General features: G+C 31.5%; 1 protein-coding gene and 1 long non-coding RNA gene across 10 annotated transcripts in view; one reads left to right on the plus strand and one right to left on the minus strand.

The window, feature by feature from the left end:
• LOC148614595 (proteasome assembly chaperone 1-like) overlaps window positions 1–20,617 on the minus strand; it is a 39,329-nt gene extending 18,712 nt beyond the window's left edge. The window contains exons 1-3 of the mRNA XM_088588790.1: window positions 20,547–20,617; window positions 965–1,073; window positions 491–559 (exon numbers count right to left, since the gene is read on the minus strand). The gene's annotated coding sequence lies outside the window, so the exon portion shown is untranslated. The remainder of the gene's footprint in view (window positions 1–490; window positions 560–964; window positions 1,074–20,546) is intronic.
• The window catches only part of LOC148614597 (uncharacterized), a 39,171-nt gene continuing 29,971 nt past the window's right edge, over window positions 11,542–20,741 (plus strand). For 8 of the 9 annotated variants that reach the window (XR_015923723.1, XR_015923722.1, XR_015923724.1 and 5 more), the window contains exons 1-2: window positions 11,542–11,638; window positions 13,010–17,458. This is a non-coding gene — a long non-coding RNA (uncharacterized LOC148614597). Of the gene's footprint in view, window positions 11,639–13,009; window positions 17,459–19,717; window positions 19,772–20,741 lie in introns of all 9 variants that reach the window. The other variant, XR_015923721.1, reaches the window with a different exon arrangement.

The following is a 20,741-nucleotide window of genomic DNA, read 5'->3' on the forward strand; positions in this document are numbered from 1 at the left end:
GTCTACATTAATAAGTGTTAGGTTTATTTACATTAATAAATCTCAGAAACTTAGTTTTAAATTTACATGTACAACATTACTATGAAGAAAAACATAAAATTTATGCTATAGTTTCTAAAACTGCACTCTTTCACCATATTATGTGATGTGACAAAGCATCTGATGGGTTTCAATTTGAAAAGGCTAATTTTATTGATAGTATTATTTCTGGTGATGAGAACTGATAAACCATGAAATATTTTGTCATACAAAATTTATTTATTTTGTTCTTTAGTTTTCTAGTAAGAAAGAGAAATACCACGAATAAACTGTCTCTGAACAATGTACTTCAGGATGATTTGAAGCTGTTTTCAAATGGTGCACAAAAAACTATTACACCTAAACCATTGTAATTTAGAGCCTGTAAAACCTAAAGAACAATAAATCTATTTTGTGTGACCCTTGTCATTTATTTTTGTTCTTGTTAATTTTGTAAATTAATTATACTTACATTTATTGATGGAATGGGATGTTATTTATGCTGGTACATTTACTGTAGTGGTTGTTCTATTGTATCGGACTGAAAAATGAATTGGTGGATTTTAGAACATTTTATGTCTTTTGATTGTCTTATAAAACTCTCATTATTTCTTGCAAGGAGTCTTTTTTTAGATTAAAAATGGAAACAAATTAAAAAAAGAATAGCATTGGGATTGGTACGCTTTATCTCCCACGTAAATTATTAATACATGTCTATGTACTACTAGTATCTTGTAGAAATATTACTGTGTACGGTACCTTCAGAAAACACATGTCCATATTTAAGTGTGATAATATTAAAAAAATAATTGGAAGTTTATAGACGCAAATAAAAATTTAAAAACATGGTTCTTTTGATTGAGGATTGTTACAACTATCCTTAAAAGTATCAAGCTTGTAAATGGTAATCTACATGTTCAGAATCAATACAAAATAGTCGCCATACCTAGATTTAGGCTTCTGGAACAGGGTTATGTTTCTACAAGATTGAAATCATCACTGCACAAATGTTATTGTTGTCATCATGAACTCCTGGATCGTAGCAGTGTATCCATCTGTACAATGAGAATTGGTATGGCTCTTCATCTACTCCGGACTTGACATTTTTATGAGCAACTTGGCGGGTGTTTCTAGAAAAGCAGAGGATGCTTACCTTTCCATGCTTTCAGTTTTTGGAAGAGTGAGTTGTTCATGTGCTTTTGTTGTTTTGGTTCTCTCATTGTTCTTTGTTGTGTCTGTTTTCCCTGTCTGAACTGTATTCTTGGAGTTTATTCTTTTAATATCTGCTCAAATCTTGTTTTTTTTATTACTCTAGAAAAAAAACTATTGGTGAATTGCTTTATTTCAAGTTAAGGTCATACCATACCGAATACTTTTAGTAGATAAATTTTCCGAATTTTTCTCTGAGATGACCTTGAATGAACAAACTGTAAAATTTTAAGATAAAAATATAGGTCACAGAACTTATTTTCGAGATGACTTAGTCTAAAGTTAGGTGATTTTTACAACATTTATGTAGAATCTGTAGGGAATTTCAAAGTTTTTCTTACTATTAAAAAACTGGTAGAATGGTTTCTTAAAAAAATTGTATAATGAACACTTATCTGACACTCTTCCATATTTCAGAAAGAAAATTGGGTGTCCCCGATTTTTTTTTCTTTGAATATTAAAAAACTAAAATTCTCATTATATTTCTATAGAACATTTTCCGGCCAATTGTCACCCCCACTTTGAAAGAAGAGTGTTTTAAAATAAATGTTTGTAATTTTGGTTTATGCCAACCATTTTTTGTTGTTGAATAATTTAAAGACAGTAATTATTCATCTTTTCAAACACTATTTGCTCATTGAAAATACATACTTCTGTACGATTTTGCAAGATGACAGAAAAGAATGCTTTGAGTAATAAGTTTAATCTACCTTAAACCACAAACACTATGATAGTTGAGAAAAATAATGGCAATAGTCTGTCATTTGGACGGAATCATGGGACAAATTTGTATTGCTCTTGAAAGGTGCTAATTGATTTCAATTTAAGGTATTATCTATAAATCCATGACAGTTTCATTGAAAAGAACTTCGGAAGTCACCGTATTATAGTTGTTAACCTTTGAAAGATGAACAATGGTGATGTTTACGGTTAGTTACAGGTCTCAATTAATTTCTTGATAAGAAACCTTCACTAAATTGACTCATTCTTGTCATGAAGGCCTACATAAAGCTCAAATGATGTTTGGTTGATTTTTATTATTGTTCTTGATAAAGTTTTTCAGATTTCTAACTTTTTTTAGCTTAAATTCCGACATATCCAGTATTTTTTCCTCACAAATTACATTCAAATATTCAGTCTGATGTCTTCCAGATATGGTTTAAAGAGATTATTTGATATATCAAAATTATGTAAAAGATAATTTTATAGTACTTTGATGTATCAGCAGCTAACTAGCTTTATGTACGATTTCTTTTTTTTTCTTTGTCATCAAAGTATTATAAAATGAATTTAATGTTAATCAAATAACAGGTACTTGAAATTTTAAAAAGATGGGATTTATATGAAAGTAATAACAAAATTACCGAACTGATAACTTCAGGCAACAGTCAAAAGGAAATATAAGGGTAAAAGCCGGAAAGTTGGAAACCACCGGAAAGGTCCTGACCCGGTAAGGGCATTTTCGATAGAAATGTTGGGTTAAAAACAGACTTAAGGTGCCACTGCAAGTAGGAAGAGAAAAAAAGAGGTTACTTGTCAAACAGAAGAAATATTAATATCACCTTGACAGACTCTCATCAGGAAAAACTTGATATTTTTATTTCAATTCTCAATTTTATAGCATTAATTTATTTGTACAGAAAGAACGGCATTATTAGTAGTTATGAGATATTATTGGAGACATAAGGACTTAAGACAGTTTCATGAAGGAGATGCAATCTGTAAATTAACATTTTTTTATTTGAATACGGTCTTATAACGAAGATTCTTCAGTGTATTAACTATTAAAATATCATTCTAATGAAACATATAAGTCCTGTCAAATGAAATAAAAGTTGATATAATGCTGGTTAATCCGTCGGAGACCTTCGTGTCCTGACATTAATATTATGGAAGAGAGGTTAATAATTTATACAACTACAATTTGTATCTGACACCTTATTACTTAAAGGATTACAGAAGTACTCATGACATTTAGATAACATTCGCAATTTTAACCCACACTGTACTTTTAATGGTATCACCAGAAACGAGCACATGTACTGGAGTTTTATTGATAGTGATATCATGAGGGCGGTCATTAAGTTTTTCGTTTAGTGTAAATTGCTTCATTCAATCTATGAAAAAAATGCATAAAAGGGAGAAATATCACGAGAATAGGTATGGTGTATATGTCAAAGAGGCAACATCCGCCCTGGGATGAAAATGTCAGTCCTAGGCCACCATTGGTCTTCAATGAACGACGAGGAAATCCTCATACCACAAGCCATCAGCAGCCGGCCCCAAAACATCATTCATTATACACAGATACAGCGAAATAGTTGCTTCTATATACTCAAGTAACACAAAAATAAACTAAAGGTGAAAACGAAACAAGACATACGGAGGCCAGAAATTCCTGATTTGGGACAGGAGCATGCGGCGGGGTTAAAGTACTTTTGCGTGATCACAACCCCCTATAATATCTGGCCGCTGTGGAAAAAAAATATTACACAATTAAAATCAGAAAAGATCTGAGTCCCTTGTTAAAACAATGAAATATAGAAAAACTAAGGACTACTAGCAGTTAAAAGACATGCCAACTCCAGACCAATTTAAACCTTCAAAAAGTTATGTCTCAATCGTATATGAATCAACCCCAAGTTTTTCATGCGGGATTGAGAATCACCATACATCATGAATCATATAATAAGGACACAACCCATGTATTGCCAAAAATTGCTTTAAAATGTAGTGTTTTAATTTCTATGTAAAGACCCAGTGAGCGAATCAATGTTAATACAAAAAATGCTATAATTAACGATTTGACAAAAATATCATTACTATATCCCTTACGAATGTGCCTATTCAACGGTTTAGTCAACATCTTGGGTGAATATCGAGCCTTTCATGCTTTTTTAGAATATTGCCGTAAAACAATGGGGAAAGATACCCGCACGTATAATCCTTTACAAGTACTTCTGTATTTGAGAGAGTTACTTACAATTTTATCGGTTGAAAAAAATTGTAAATGTTTTTACGAGCTTCTGATATCGAAAACCTTAATGTAGTAATTTCTCGGTTATATAAAGAATCCTTTCGTTAAAATCTGCAACTTTGATACAAATACTAGCAAATCAAACTAATTGTGGTCTATAAACACCATATGATGGTGACATGGGGACGTCTCCATCTAAAAACGGGTATTTGACAATAGGGAATTTAAAAAAATCATTCCTTTTACCGCAAATGTTAGTATTAAGTTAAAGATTATCAGTATTAAGTTTAACGTTATCGATATGAATACTAAGATCAAGACACGGACATTCCTTATTATCAATTTTTGCTTTGTTCAAAGACAGTTCTACAGATATACATTGAACGTCATCTTTGTTAAGAGCCAAAATATCGTCAAAATATCTAAAAGTGTTATTTTTTTCCCAAAAATATTTTTTGGAAGAGTCTTTATTTATTCTAGCCATAAATTGTGATTTGTAACTGTTATGAGAGGTCCACAGTATGTGGTGCACAATTGGTCCCCATGGGAATTCTAATAACTTAACGATAAATGGTTTCACCAAAGCGTACGAAAATGTTGTAACTGGAATTCGAGCGCTATCAATGGCATTCAATGAATATTGTATAAACAATCCTTAATTGAATGGATTCGAAATATAGACAAAATAAGTTTCACAAGAATAATAATTTTTAAAGCTACAGTAAATAGAAAAGTGGGAATAGGTATGTGTTGATGATTTGACAACCACCTGATCAAACAGTATAACAAGCCGAAGTAAATTTCATGCTGAACTCAGAGGTCATTGTTTAAACGGTAGTACAAACCATGAGAATTTTTTCAATGGTCTAAGTGAGCAAACTTTTATTGTAAAAGTGTGTGATGCAACTAACCACCTACGTAAAACTAATAACCTGTGTATTTGTTTGTTTATGTTGAATGTCAGGTAAAATCACAAGAGTTACGCTAAATAAAGGTAAGAGAAAACCGAACCGATCCAAACATGCTTTTTTACAATAACATGCAAAAAGGATTTTTTTGCGTAAACTCTCGCTTCAGTAAAGCTACATAACATAGCTTCTCCACAAAGAACAACGTCAACTTTATGGAAATCATTATCCCCATTGGCTGAGTAACAAAAAAAGTCATTTAAATTTTTTTTTTTAAGAAATATGAAATATTTTGTCTTAGGGTTTCCAACTTGTTATTTATTTTCTTTCAAATATGGTTTACACCTCATTTCTACATTATATTAACTTAGTAATTCTTGAGTCGATAAGTTACAATGAAAAGAAAATGTAGATTTCCTGTTTTGATATTTTTGATTCATTCTTTCACTTTCAATGTTACATGTCTTATATCTCTAATAATAATAATAATAATAATTGTATTTAATGTTTCTTATCTTTTCGGTCGTTCATTTTATGTTGCAACACATTATTCCCTCCAAACAACCCACAAAATTTTCCTCACTATTAAACAAGATTCGAACGGAAATCAAAAGAACATACCCCAAAGTTAAAGAGGGAAATATGTTGTCGATAAAAAATACCAGCATTTCAACAACATCTTCTTCGGACTTCTTTTTTTTCAGTAAAAACGACGCATGGAGCTTCTAAGTCGAGATTCCAACTGAGTATGGAAAATAATTGTGTAAAGGATAAAAAAGTCATAGGTCTAGATGATATTATATTACGATCGGGATCTATGAAAACTGCTGTAGCATTGATGCTCATTTACCTAATTAGAACTACCATAGATCTCAAAGTTTTCCCACACTCCGAGAGCGAGTCAATGTCTTCTTGTTCTTGATTTACCCATATGCTCTAACATAGCCGTCTACAGCATACATACGATTTTAAAGGTTATAAATTTAATTTATGTTTCACTGTACTTTAGACTTTTAGCAAGGGATTCACGAAGAGTTTCGTATTCTACGATATCTAACGTGACCTGAAAGACCCTATTTGGATGAATGTTTTTGGTAAGACCAGTAGAATCTTTTAGCTTTGAAGTCCTCAATCTTTAGATTTTGCAATACCCTTTTGTAGTTGAAAATTTCGGATACAGCAGGTGCAGTATAGGAATACCGAATAATTTGGACGGATTTGCCTTTGAAATACGTGACGGTTTGTTAGAAAATAATGGCAAATGTACATTTGTTGATAAATAGTGGAGATTTTTCTTCATCTTAACCTTCAACACAAACTGGTTTTAATAGTAATTATAAATTGCTAAGAATAGAAAAAACCCACAGAAAAAAATGGCTTAGATGAAAGTGTACATTAGCATATCATCTAAAGTAAAAAATAAGCAGTTCAGTCAGGGATTTACAGAACAAAGAGAACCTTATATGTAATTACAGCAGAAATGTCAGAGTGTGTCTTATTTAGTATCCACAGACCAGGAAGCAATGATAAAGAAACAAACAAGGGAAAATCAGTGAACAAAAATAACAACGAGAATGCCAAAAAGGACAAGCAACACAACAATAAAGAAATAAAAGGCTAAAAAATAAAATATAAAAACAGCCTGAACTCCACTAAAGCAACAATAAACTCAGGTGCTTCGTAGTGAAGGCAGTTTCTGGGAAACCAGTCTTGCTGTTTGTTTAATAACTAATCTCACTAGATATTGAAAGACCTAAACAAGTGACTAGGATCATTTTAACGAAGTTTTTTCCCCTGCTAAGTACTAGTTTTGGGTTCGAATCCAAGTTATGATTGGCACGATTACATTCCACATAGTCAGAAAACCACCAGAAGGGCATCTTTGAAAACGACCAATCATAAGCACTGGCTAGGTTATCAAGGTCTACCACAGTACATAAACATTTTGGCTACTCCTATATTTTAGACATTTATCAACGACCGACCTTTAGATATGAGACTTTAGAACTACTTAATGACTATATACATATAACTTAGTAAAGAAGACAAAACAAAACACTTCTGATATGGCAAAATGGATCTGGGAAGACTGATAAAAGAAGATTCACCAGAAAAAAAATCACTTAAGAATTTCTAAGCAAGTGCTTCAAGTCAGCGAATGACTTGATTTGAAATTAAATAATGGAATTAAGTAAGGTAGTTCGGATCATTGCAGGTATACAGGTTTTGTATTTTCTTTGTAATCTTCTCCAATTGCATGGTAAATCTATCACACGTGACTTTACTTTGTAACAACAGTTATTTTAAACAGATGGTAAACTTGGAGACAAAACAAAATAATACAGACTTAATATACCACTGACACTCCATGATTTCTAAGACACACCAAATCCAACTTCTGTAGAATTAGAGTTCAAAAATCAATATAAGCTATAACAAAATGTTTTGGATACAGTCAGTCCAGAGAATGTAATTTGTATTGAGCTGTAATAAGTATTTGGAACATTTGACCAATCTTGTATAATAAAAAATAGTTGTTAACCTAAAACACATGTAAACTGAAAGGGGACAAAGCATTGAAGCTGCAGGTGAGACACGTGTTCTCAAATATATACATTAACTAAATAACATAATTTTGTCGATAAAAATAGTACAAGGCTACGAAAAATGGTTCGATCAACTGTTGTCTGTATGCCTTTGAAAACAAAGTCAACAGTGAATGATAAAATCAGCACGTGTTTTAGCTGTTTCCACTACTGAAGGTCTTTCTTTTGTACTAACTTACGAAGTTTATTTCAAGAGATATAATACTAGACAAACACCTTGATAGGAAAACAAGATATAATGAAAGGAAGCGAGATTTTTTTTTTTGGAGGGGGAGGGGGTTGTTTTTCTTACTCAGTTTCCCACCAAATGTTTATAAAGCCGACCAAACATATGTAGATGTGGTACAAATAAACTGTTAAATATTAAATGGCCTTCTTTACTGCCTAAATTGCAGAAGTAAATGTGATCTTTAATCTATTTAAAATATAAAAAGGATAAATAAGTTGTTCATTGTTTAAAGAAATATTTCCCTTCCCACCCTACAATGCAATGAAATTACGGTGAAACATTGAGAAAAGGCAACGATTTTTCTTTTGTCAAACATAATTTCTTCCAAGTCTGATTATCAACTTAAAAGACTGTTAAAAGTCAATCGGTACATTGTCATTTCTTTAAAAGCCAGAAGGGAGACATTATTGAAAGTTTCTAATCGTAAATTCCAGTTGAATTCTTCCAAAACACGTGTCAACAACTAACACAAAAAGCATGGAATTACATTGTCTAGATTGGTAGGTAATTTTTTGATTTACAATAGTAGGTGTATCGGTAACAATGCCTATATATGACCTGTTTTAATAAAGAATTTCTAAGGATAATATTTACAAACAATCATGTCTTTACCCAACCGAAATAATTTTAATTTGGTCATGGCCTATCATTGTCATCTGTAACTTTATATAGAGTGTTCGAATAAGAACAATCAACTGAGGTTGCAAAGCCAGATTGCATTAATGATTCGTACCTTTTTATAGAGATCATACCAGATTGATTACATGTATGTATTTCAAGGCCGAACAGCATGTATTTAAATTTAGTTATAAGGTCAATCGGTTGCATTCAATACGAACTTCATCTACAATAAACAAAATTACATCACAAGAAGTACACTCAAGGGTAAGTGTCAAGTACCATGTTCAGATTATTGGTTAGTCAAGGGTTTATATTCATAGAAAAATAAGCAACTAAGAAAGACAAAAATACCAATGGTATATATTGCTGAACACGTGTTTCAAGTAATCATCAGCAGCTATTATAATCAAATACATAGGAAAAACAACCCTAGATTTATAGTAATACTAAACTGCTTATTTTGTAAATTTCTTAAGTACCAGTCAATAAAAATTTCAGGCGCTGCCAATTGTAAAGAGTAATCATGGAAACCAAGATGCTACCGGAAAACAGAAGAATGTAATCCAGGGACAAAGACTAGGTAAAAAAAGTAAATGAGCAACTCGGACTCCACTAAAAACGGGGAGCATGGACAAGGTGCACCGGTAGGGTAGGCGTCATTTGTTTTTTTTTAGAAATCCCCACCGAGTTGCTGATAAAAAGTCTGGGGTAGACGAAAGAGGATAGGAAACGATAATACCTTGAACAAATTAGTTTTCATGGTGCAGATGGATAGATCGTAGCGATCCACGAGTTCATAATGACGACCGTAAAACTTTTGTAGCGATGACTTCAATCTTGTAGCAATATACCTATGTTGTGAAGCCTAATTGTAAGAAGTCTAGCGCGATACAAAAAGTGAGCGTAGTTACGGCAAGCTCTGGCATAGCATAGGATTTGAAAATTCCATACGGAGGTGCTGAAGGGATGTTGCCACAGATGAAAGGAAAGTTGACAATACTAAATGAAAATTCATCACGTTTGTCGTATAGTTTGGACAATAATTTTCCTTTACTATTGATGTCTAAGTGTAAGTCAAGACATGAGGCTGACTTCAATGTGTCTGTAGTATGTAGTATTCTTTATCTCAAGTTCTTTGGCGATGTATCAAATCCCCGAAACTAGGATTGTTTAACGATAATACGTCATCTATATAACGGAAACTGAGATTACAGGGTCTAGCTAAACGATGTTCTAGTGATTCATGGTGAAGAAAAACCAACCAAACAAACGATGATTTTTCAGTCTACATATGCTATACTTAAGATAAGCTTTTCTGCATTCAGATCTGTACTTTTTCGGAAATCACACGTTCATCTCTCACTAAAACCAACCAAATGTAATCAAATCAAGAACGATGACTCTTGCAAAGTGCAAATTCCATGTTCAATCTATATAATTCTTTTTCTAAAAAGCGCAACAACCAAATGAAAAAACTAAGACTGGTTATGTGATCAGTAACTGTCTATGAACAAGAAATAAAAGTTAATTTGGTGGGGTTTTGACATGCATGAATCTGTCTGATTATTAGAAAGACTGCTACTTCAGTATTTGTTTTTATAATGTTACTGACAAGAGATTACTCATGGAAACCAGTGCTGGAAACACGTGAACGGCATATCGCAATTTGCAATTTTTATTAGAATGGTATCTTTTTATACGTTTGTTAGTTTGGACGGCAATGGTCATGATGATTATGATAATCCGAGAAACAGAATTCTTTTCGTAAAAGAAACTTTCTTACTACCGAGAATTATCACCGACTCGTTCGTTGCTGCGTGTTTCATTGAGTGACTGACTATTGCAATACATTTTTCGATAACAAAGTGTAGTTGCTGGAACATTTTGTAATTATTGAAAATTATTTCCCATATTTCCATCCAATTTTGACAGAAACTTCATTTATTTAGGAAAGTTTTTTTTATTTAATTTATTCGACATATATGGGTGCTGCGGCTAAATGAAAACATAAAGTGCGCTTTTATCACCAAGTAATTTAAGAACTCATAACAGACATTATATACGCGTGGTTTATGACCGTTTTCTATTTCTAATAATCTAATGCAGCATATTAGAATGGTTATGCTATTGATGACAAACATGGTGAAAGGAAAACAGTTTTGACCACCAAAATCGGCTTCAAAGACTTTTGTGAATCATTTTGTTTTGTCGATTGACAGGCTATATAATTTTGCAAAGCAGTATCACATTAAGACATCTCGTATCAACCTAACAAAATATAAATGTACATATTCTTTTTAGTGAGGGTTAAAAGCAATTCTCGATCGTTACGTGAAATAATTTTCGGTCGAAGCAGATACGTCATTGTTACCATTTTTATTACATTCTAGTCATTTGTTTGTTTTTGTTCCTTACAAATATTTATCCATTTATGAAACTATCCGGTAAATTACAATTATGAGTTTTTTTCAGTGTAAAGGCTTTTGTATTATAGGAATCAAAACAGTTTCTCATTTGTGATAATCTTTTCGCTTTGAAAACGATTCTCAATGAAATCATGATCTTCTAACAGGAACGGCCCTGTAATCATAGTGAAAAAGTGAAGTAAGGCTTTTTTAATACTGTTTCCCGTCAGTAAGCCCTCCATTATTTAGATTCAGGGTTTTTTCACGGATATCCATTTTAATAGAAAAGTATTGTAATTTTGTTTTAATTTATTGAACAGATCAAAGAGAAATGATTGCGACAACAACAAAAATAAAGTAATAAAGTATGAAAATGATAAGTAGAATATTTTGCTTGTTAGGTTGTTTACGAATGTTCTGTTCATCAAATATTTAACTTAAATAATTTCACACGTTTCACAATGCCAGTATGCATAATTGTACATGTAGTTTAATTCTGTATTAGTATATCATATTTAGGAAAAAGAGGAAATAATTTGCATGAATGAATGAGTGTCATAAATGAAATAAAAACTTTAAAAACAAAACAAAACTGCTTTGCTATAAATAACACAACCGCAAGAAGTATTTAATAGACTGAAGGTAGAGATGTTCCTATAGTTGAGGTCAGTGCAATTTTATAATTGTTTTTTGAATTGCATTACATAGTCATGGTTGCCCTCACAAAGATTTCAATATTAAGGAGAACATCTTTTGTATTACCGTTAATCAATAAAAAAAAGTTAGGTAGGAAGAAACTTGTAGATACATTTGAATTATTTTTTTGAACATGTCACCGACATTAAATGTAGTTCTAAATGGCAGAACATGACTCGGTAAATATCTAAATCTTGGAATGCTCATTTTGATTCTCGTTCGAATCCTGATTCCATTGATTTCCCTTTTGGAAAAGTGGTGAAATTGGCCAAAACAATTGAATACTACTGAAACATTTTCCGCGATTTTTTTCACTATAGAATGCTCAATAAGCGATCACTTTTTTCTCCTCCATTTCTCCCATTTATCAAATGTCAACTTTATGAAAAACATGAACTTGTCGAGTGTCTTGGCGTTTCTAATATATATTTAAAGATTAAAAATTTGACCATTGAACAATTCCGGCTTTTCTTTGAATTAGTAAAGTGACTATTTTATACATGTAGTTCAAGAGAGAGTAATCAAGGGAACCAAGGTTATAGCTGTAATCAAAAGAATGTAATCCAGGGACAAAGCCAAGACATTGAAAACAGACACACACAACAAAGAACATAAAGTAACTAAAATCATACATACAAATTAACAAAAGCAAATGAGCAACTCGGACTCCACCAAAAACTTGGGAGTATGGACCAGGTGCATCGGTAGGGTAAGCGTCCTCTGCTTTTCTAGAAACACCCGCCGAGTTGCTCATAAAAAGTCCTGGGTAGGCAAACGAGGAAAGGAAAATTCAAGTAACTCGAATAACAATAACAGTTTAATCAATATTTCATTTCGAGTTGTCGTTCTTGCAAGGTTAGGAAAAGTCATTTACGTTATATTTATATGTTTATTTAAGTGTGTATTTGAATTCATGATGAGTATTTTATAACTTAAATGTACTTAAATCGTTTTACCACAGAACCAATTTGATTAACAAATATATATTGTTGCGTTAACATGTAATCAGTTCCTCTGGTTTCTATTTTTTTAAGTGCATCTTATATATATATATATATATATATATATATATATATTTCATTTTTCGACGACGTTTCGATATTCATTCGTGGATTTAGGTGATAAAGGATTTGAAAACATCAGTCGTGGATCATACGATCGCAAGTTGAATTTACCGACCGCTCGTTAGCAGGGACCAATGTGAGTTTAACAATTCGAGCCCCCGAAGTTATCAATTCACTCTTACCACATGTCTTGAATTAAAAATGTGAAAGTAAATTTAAAGCAAGAAATGTATTCGAAACGTTTTGTGTATCAATCAATCAAATTTATTAATACAGGCGAGAACAAAGAAGAAGAAAAAAAGAAAAAGATAAGTATATATTGACCATTTGTAATTCAACTTGAGTCTTGACGGAGTGCCTGTTGTCAACGTTTGAAAATGTCAGTATGATAGACGTTGAATATGTATTATTCAGTAAAAAAAAACTCTGTTCAATACAACCAAACATGCCATTTAAAGTCAACTATTTAATTGTACGTGTAAATTAAGATGACAGATATCGGTATTAGTGCAATGTTTGTCCATTGAAGGACTGAACTTGTAATGCAAAACGTCGAAGGCATCAATTTGCTCGATCGATCAAACGAATAATAAATACTTTGCTATGAATATATAAGCATTTATACGTGCTGTTTGCACGTACTGCTCCAGTTAAAAACTAAAAACTATGTATGCCTTATACTTAGTCATCTGGTATCAATCTAAGACAATGTAAGAATAATCGGTAACCATTGAACCCAGTAGAAATGATTCTTAAATTGAATAATTGTCTCCGTATAGATTCATTACTAGATGTTTTATCATTTAAGTGTAATTGTTTGTAAGGATCAGAAAAAATGGGAAAGATCAGACACATGAATGTCAAAACTCCATCGATCTGACAATGTAATATCACTCAAGGATGATTTCTCTATTGACAAGAACATCATTAGATCATTTTTCAAGAGAGTGTTAGAAAAATTAAGTTTTTGACAGAGTTATCTGACCTTGAAATGTTTATTTGCAATGCATTTCAGTGAAATTATAACTCAGTGCACCAGGATTCCGCACTCATTCTGACAAAGAGGTCTATCTCTCTACAGTAAAGTCCTTTTCACTTGCATGTGTTCCATGCATCAGAATATTAAAAGACATTACATCTTTCTTGATTTAAAATGTTTGCTCTAACATATACCCTGAAAACTAAAGCACCCTTGAACATAGTTTATTCAAAACAAGTTTTCCTTTAAGTTTAATATACAGTGTATCTGCACGGATCTTATTTAATATTTAAACTGAATTGATCATTCTGTCATTTATTGAGCGGCTGAAGGATATACACATTGTTATAGTAAACAGTTGGCTTGGAAAATACGATAAAATGAGATTTATGGCACGCATTTTTTTCACAGTTTGATTGTTTACATTTTCCAGTACAACTGAAGTATAACTAAATGAAATAATTTATCGATTACTTCACCGTTGGCATTAATTAAATACAAGGTCATGTATTAATATTTAAATGCAAAATTAACAAAATGATTTAAAATTAAAATTAAATGGTATATTGTGGTTGTGAATATTTCATAATGCACATCATTTTTCCCTATGAATTAAGGCAAGATGATAAAACTACATGTATGTTGGTAATTCTATTGTGTTAATTACTACAAATATATTTTTTTATTTGAATAAGACATTTTTGCTTGATTTGTTAATATTTATTTTTTCAAAGCCTAGTGCATTTCTTTTGATGATTGATGGTTCACCTGCTGCAATTATAACAATCAATAACTTTAAACAAACATTTGGTCTTACTCAGTGGCAAATAAGTCAGCTTTGCCAGTCATTGATAGTCTTAGGAATAAACGATTAATTATAGAATATCGTTGACAAATGGACATTTTCTACACATTTCATTTTATTTTACTTTGCTAAAAATGTTATTTGGGGAGGTATGTTGTAGTTACATGTTAAAATAAATAAAAAAATACCATATAATTATCATAGAATTATATCATATAATTTGCAAATTTCGATTTGTTGTATATGTGTTTCATTGAGTAACCTCACATCCCCAGCATTAAAATCAAATGCATAGAAAGATCTAAATCCAATAATTAATTGTATACAAGAAGTACTCAAAACCAAACCTATCGAAATAGTAAGCCAATTTTATCCCCGAGAGATTCCATTATATGCAACACAAATAATGAAGCCTTGGTGTTTTAAGTATTTTAAAAATTAATAACGATCCCAACTATGTGAACACTTGCAAAACAATAGCTTACTGTGAACTATAATGCTTAGTTTGTGATATGTAATAACTATGAAGGCAATTCCAAACGTTTTTAGGATACACTGATATAATGTAATGCACAACGACAAAAAGGTGATAAACACTAGTGGTTCTCATAAAACAAGCTAACTATTGGTATTATTAAATAACAAATAACTTGGAAATTAAATTCATTCATCTTAATGAAATCTTTTGTCATTGTATTTCTCTTATTAGATCCAATATAAGATCACAATAATCAACCTTTTGTGTCACTGTATCGTTGAAGGGAGTAAAGATATTATATCATATATTAAGATTAAAATATAACTTGTTTGCTTCAAACAAAATTGCATTTGTCTTACATTACCTTACTTGTATTGGATTCCTAAACTTCATAAGAATCCAAGAAAGGTATATAGCAGGATCTTTATCTTGCTACACGAAGGAGACGTCAATTCATCTCACAAAATATTATCCGCAGTGAAAGATGAACAGCAAGCTTATTGCAATACCACCTACTCTCGTAGTGGCATTAATCATATGTTGATACCTAAAAATTCTAAAGATTTACTTCAAAACATAAAATACCGCAGCTTTTCGGAAATAAGTTCTCTCCAAACCTCTCAACTCTTTACACCATGTAACCGCATGATAAATTGAATTAATTAAATTGCTCTTCTCCTTGCTAATTTATTTTTATATTCAAACGAGACTAAATTTCTTCAGAACATGGTAAAGAATGAATATTTAAAAGATGCTAAATCCTTTAACTTGACATACAGATATACTGATGATGTATTGTCTATCAATCCTTCTTTTGGTAAATGGTTACCGTTAATATATCAAAAGAGCTCGAGATAAAAGAGACTACAGAAACAGCCTGTTCTGCATTTTTTGGACCTTCTCGAAATTTACGACAGTGGTCATCTCAGCACTAAGATCTATGATAAAAGGGACGACTTCAATTTCATAAATTTACCTTACCTGTGCAATATTCCTTCATCTCCTGCATATAGTTTAATATTTCACAATTGATTCGCTACGTTAGAGCAAGTACTAACTATTCTGATTTCCTTGAACGCCATAAATATCTACGTAACAGACTCCTTGGGTATGAAGAAATGCGTCTCAAAAGGTCTCTTACTAAATTATTTTTTAGAAATCATTCCTAGGTTGAAAAATACTCACACCCTTGACCTTTATCGTATACCTTAGATCACACCCCTTCACAGACCATACTTAAAGTATGGTTAAAATACATGATATAATGAACATGACATGTTTAAATCTGTATCACATACTGTATCAACCTAAGACTCCTATATCACCACAAGGGCCGGTGGCCCCTGGGGTGATGTAAGAGTCTCAGGATGATACAGGATGTGATACAGATTTTGACATGTAACATTCAGTATGTATCAAAGGAAGCATTAAGATACAATATTTAAAAGAGAAACGTCATTTAGACTTATTTTAAATAAAATGTAGTATTAAGGCAACGAACTGGCGCTTTATATTTCTATATTACTAGTAAGGTAAACAAAGATTCACAGAATCTATGTTATGGGTTGCTTAGCTACAGTAGTAATATATTAACACAATTCAACGTATTTTGTGGTGAAATAATTATTAGAAAGTCTGTTCGTTGATTGAATGGTACAAACACATAGTTTTGCCCCAAATACTTTTAGGGCAATAACATTGGGTTTTCCCAAAGCTAAGAGGATAATACATTTACATTTTTTAAAAAAACTAAGGGTCTAAAAAAGAGGTAGTTACAGCACATACTTTTGCAGTAACAGTTTTCAAATGGGGGAATTTTGTGTCTTCTATTAATCTATTGTTTTACTAAAATACGAATATTGTTATTCAAAATATACGTGTACAATACATACGTTCAATGCATACACGAAATTTCTCGAATGAAGGATCAAGTTGCATTTCTATGCCGTATAAGCCTTGCATCTAAAATTAACTCTTTGTAAAACTAATGTTAAAAAAAATCGGTTAAGGTCAATTTCGAAGTATCTATAATAACACTCAAGCGTTGACAAAGACATATAAATACCGAACAATCTCATTACGCAGAAGACACTTGCATACTATACTAAAATAGCATATTTCAATCTCTAGTTTAAATTCGATTTATATGTCTTACAGACCAGACGATTATTTTTTGTTGTTTATATATAGAATATTGCCCTATATGCTGTCAATACAATATACAATTTAACTTCTCAACTTAAATTATATTTGGTGACAAGTGGGATGTCTCTTAACTACATATATTTGGCAATTAACCAACGGTTTTACATGAAATAATAGTACATAACAAAAATAAAGTAAACAACCTGATATGCCATAGACAGATTGATAATGAGAGTGCCATACCTTACTGTTAGGGAATGGAAAACACGGACGAGACGTAAAAGTAAAACGAGCAGAATACATTGGCGGACGTTAAAGGTATTCTAATAGAACATTTTGTTTTGAGTGGGGGACTTATTTCTTTTTTTGTAGCCGAATATTTATTCCTGGCTGCAAACGCAATAATGCATGTTTTTTCGATAAAAGAGAATTTTAAAATGTAGTTTGTATTGCCATCTCAGAGAAACGACTTCTACTTCCATTTCTACTTTTGTAAAGTCCCAGTTTCCGTGTATACCAACATATATGGTGTAAAATATATCTTTAGTAAAACTGTCAAGCTTTCAACGAAATGCATTAAAATAGCAATGTAAGAACAGGTAAGACACCAACAATTAAATTAGCAAGGCCGGGGCCTGGGGCTTTTTGTTCATTTATACTTTTTTAAGCAGCAGAGTCAATTTCTAATTTGATAAAAATTTCACTTAAATAAAAATGAATTATAGAGAAAGATACCTCGAGTTTTCTCCCATAACCTAACGAAAATAATAAACATGTACTAAAAGAATTGCAATAATTAGTCGTTGCTGCATCAAACAAAATTATAAATCAATTACTGGAGAAAATAAATACAATTTGCTTCGATAAGCAAGCACTATAAAAAGTTAGACGTGCAAATAATATTAGGGAAATTGTTACCAACCGGAGCAAGGTTCAAGACTAAGAATAAATTGAATAAAATTATTAAATGTGTTTTTAAAACTCATCATTGTTTGTATCATTTTTCTTCATTTATTACGTTTCAAAGATTATTCGCTTTAAAACGTTTCTACTTAAGAGAGATGCACTTAATTGTCCCTAGAACTACACAAGAAAACGGCTAATATTTTTCACCTAGATGATAAAGACACAAAATACAAATATATTGTTATTCTTTCTACCTTGCAATTTAACTAAGGGTTAATAATTTTTTTTCAAGCTTTCTACTTTTATTTTCTTTTTTTTGGACAACATAGGTCGTAAATGGTATCCAATTTGTTTTCATAAATACAATAAACAAATAAGATAATTTCTGATATTCGATGACATTGATTCTAGTAAGGTTATCAAGAAGTAATACGTTTATCCACAAGACTAAATATTGAATTTTCTATTTTTTTAAGAGAATTGGATGTATTTCTGACTGAATTTCTGGTGTGTTTGCTTATTGTTTCTGTTCATTTTTAACCTTACGTTAAAGGGGTGATTAAGGCCTTATAAAACTATTAACCCAACCACAGAGATGCGCCTGTCCTTATGCAGGAGATGTTGGACATTAATGTGTATTTATGATGTTATATTACTTTTTCGATCATTCTTAAGAAGTTGCACCGTTTTGTTACCGTGGATGTTATTACCTTTGTCGTCGGAGACCATTCAGAGCTTAATTAAATAAACTAACTTTATACTTATTGAAGACCGTTAGGTGATCTCTGTTAGTATGTACTATTTTAGGTTATACGATGGTGCAATTGTTGCATTGCACTATTTCTGTTCATTTTTATATATGATATGTAGTAAAAGGAATGAGAATTTGTATTCAGATTTGCAAACCGAAAAATCTTAAATGTGTAACAAAACATGCAAGTTGGCAATTAACCTTTTATTTGAGTACAAACTGTAGTTATTTCTCTTTTGTATACACCACGTCTTCGTTGCAAAATAGACATGTAATAAACGGTATCGTGTAATATAAGTCTTTAGCGAGATGTTGTTTACCGCACGTAATCAATGGTTAGTAATATTTACACATTCCTTTACTTCAAGTCATTAAGTAAATCAAACATATACGCTTAGGTCATGGATTTAACACGACACTTTGTAGGCAACTCATATATAATCAGTATTTTAGTTTAAAGCTTTCTGTTCTCATCAACAAACCAAGATGCAACACTTAGTCAAATATGATTTTTTTTCCAAAAAAAATTGAAAGTTTGTTTTGTTTTCTTTGCTCGATGAAATAGGACTATGTGAAATCGAAAATGTGTCTCTAAATATGTCGAATTGTGTCTCGTATGAAAATATTTTCTGATAAAAAAAAACAAGTAGGCACACACTGATCTTGTTACTCACTGGCAATGTAACGGTACTATTAGGTGTACAGGACATGCTAACTTTTACAAAGCACTTGATGTCAACCGGTTGTTTTTGTTGTACATATTGCACGTGCTATATAGTTTGTGTGCAGTCTTCTTTCTTTTAGATTCGTCTGTTTTAATATGTAATTATACTTTATATGGTTGTTGCATTATGTTTGTATGTCGTCTTTGTTTTTTTGTTTTCCTTCATGAGGTTTTGACCATGATTTGGATTTTGAAGTTTCAGAATTTTCCTTCTGCTTCGACGCTTCGGTATGTGTTAATGACATCAAAGGTTTGTTAATGCTAAATGATTATCATTTCATGCATATCCAAAGTTTGACCAATAACACAATGATGTGTTAGACACTTATTTTTTTAAAATAAACTGTACTGCAAATTTTGGAATGACCAATTTATCAACCTAGACTAGAATGAAAAAGTTAATTGAATGTCTATTCAAACTATATTTTACAAAACCTGTCTGAAGAGACAGTCTAGTAGAGATACATGTCGAACCCAGCATGATGTATACTATATATTTTCTCTGATATTGGTTGGAGATTATGTTCAGCATGTACACTAGTAAACTGGAACATATTGTTTTTCATCCGTCTTAGTGAGCAAACTTATATACTGAATATAGAACAATGCATCGATTGAATAGATCACGGACGGGTTCCTTTTCATAGTGCAGTTGATAAAGAAAACAACAAAATTAGATGTAAAGGTCTCAGTATCGTATTAATTTTCCCATAGACTTCTAAAGTGAAGTGCATATTTTTAGGATTTAAAAAAAAAATATGTAAATTGATTCAATAAAATATAGACTGGTGTTGGCATAAGGGACATATGTTCATTTTGTAAATCATATGATAAATAATCAGTGTAGAGACAGTTTAATAGTGTGCTTTATTGTTTTATTGTGTTTTATTTATTATGAATTAGACGGTTAGACCCTTTTGAATCTGGATAAAATAAGAATTTAATAATGTCTTTACTACTATGTCATGTGTAAATATTTTCGTATTTGTATTTTTTTCACACAAGGCATGAGTGAGAGTTCTTACTGTTTAGGTTCCATCTCCATTTTCTTTTTTTTTCTAAGATTCTATTTGCTTGACTTTCAAATCCACTTGATTTTATCTGCAAATAGACAAAAATTGAATTGAATGAATTTTAAAAAATGGAGTCATATTTACACATTTCTACTTTTATTCAGATATGACACATGAATGCTCAGTGGACTTTTCTAGGAAAGCACA

Source organism: Perna viridis, chromosome 6, assembly GCF_037379345.1.
Source record: "Perna viridis isolate PV_CMFRI_1.1 ecotype Kerala chromosome 6, ASM3737934v1, whole genome shotgun sequence".
NCBI lineage: Eukaryota > Metazoa > Mollusca > Bivalvia > Mytilida > Mytilidae > Perna > Perna viridis.